This window comes from Condylura cristata, unplaced genomic scaffold (genome assembly GCF_000260355.1).
Source record: "Condylura cristata isolate star-nosed mole 26May11 unplaced genomic scaffold, ConCri1.0 scaffold00027, whole genome shotgun sequence".
Classification (NCBI taxonomy): domain Eukaryota; kingdom Metazoa; phylum Chordata; class Mammalia; order Eulipotyphla; family Talpidae; genus Condylura; species Condylura cristata.
This window is the reverse complement of record NW_004567128.1, coordinates 200,242-201,802: the sequence shown is the minus strand read 5'-3', so window position 1 is coordinate 201,802 and position 1,561 is coordinate 200,242.

Genomic DNA, 1,561 nt, shown 5'->3' with positions numbered 1-1,561 from the left:
AATTTGGGGGTCTCCCTCATGGTGCAGGGGTGACTCTCAGCACGAGTTAGATCCCCAGCCAGGGAGGGACCCCAGGGTGCATGCAGCAGGCCCCTCCTGTCTCCCCGCTGCTCCCCTTCGCCGTGGGTCTCAGTGGATCCACCTGTCCTGCTCCCCGCTCTGGCTCTAGGGTGTCCTCGCTCCCCCGCACCATGGCCCACACCCCAGCTCTTGCATGCACGAACAAATAAACCTATAAAAAAAATTGGGGGGTCTCCCTTGCATTGCGGGCGTGAGTCTCAGCACAAGCCTGATCCCCGGCCCGGGAGGGACCCCGGGGCGCAGCGGACCCCTCCTGTCTCCCCACTGCACCCCTCAGCCCTGGGTCTCAGTGCATCCGCCTGTCCTGCTCCCCGCTCTGGCTCTGGGGTGCCTCTCACCCCCGCACCCCAGTTCTGCATGCATCGACGAATAAATCTTTAAAAAGAATCTGCTAAAGAGCCTGTCTGCTGGGGAGCGCTAAACCCCTGGCGCCTCACTGCAAACTGGGGTCATGTCTGCAGGCAGCAGGTGCGTGCGGGTCCCACGTGCCGGCTGGGGGTCACCGTGGGGCACCAACACCTGACGCAGGTGCTCACCCCTGGTCTGCAGCTCCCTGAGTCCCCACAGGCGTCCCCCAGGGCGCGGCGGTGAGGACCCTCCCGCGGGGCCCAAAGGCAGGACCCCGTCGCCCGGGTCAGCGGGTTCCTGGCTCAGGAGCTCGTAAAGACGGCGCCCGGCGTTTACGGGGCTCTCTCAAGCCCCAGGCCTCCCACCCGAGGGGCCCCACCGGGCCCCGAAACCGCCTGGCCTTGCGTGCCTGCGAGACCTAATGACAGCTCTGCGCTTTTATGGAGCCGGGCCGGGAGCACAGCCCGGAGGACTTTCACGAGGCCGGTGGAGTGGACGGAGAGCTGGGGCTCGGGTGAGGGGGATCTCTGTGCAGGCGCCCCGGGACCCTAAAAGAGGAGACGCCCCGTGGCCCAGCGATGCCCCCGTAGGAATCGACTCAAAGGACCCAGAAGATTAATTCTAAGGCAGCCCTGTATTTTCTTTCTTTGCAGCTCTAGTCATCAAATCTAAAAGATTTGGAAACCCTAAAGGCGAAGATGTGGGCTGGATCCATAGCGGAGTACTACGCAGCCACGAAAAAGGTGAGCCCTGGGCCTTTGGGGCCAACACAGGAGCGCAGAAGGAAATACAGAGGTGGATGTTTCTCAGGAGACGCGGTGCTGGGGGGACCACGGGGACCTGGACCCCGCAGGGAAGTGAAAAAATAAATACAGTTTTTTAAATGGCGATGAACCAACGGCCTTCAGGTATACACTGCTCTGGATACAGGTGCGTGTTGCACATGGGGCCTCCTGTCTCCTGGGGACCGGCCTGGCCACGGCCCCCCGCCACCTGGGAGCCGGACTTGCAAGCCGTTCCTTTCAAAGGACGGGGTGAACCCAGTGACCCCCAGTGCCTTTGAAGCCCGGCCAGCCTGAGCGGAAACCAAAACAGCAATTAGCCCGGCCTTTCATCCAGCAGCAGCAGGAGG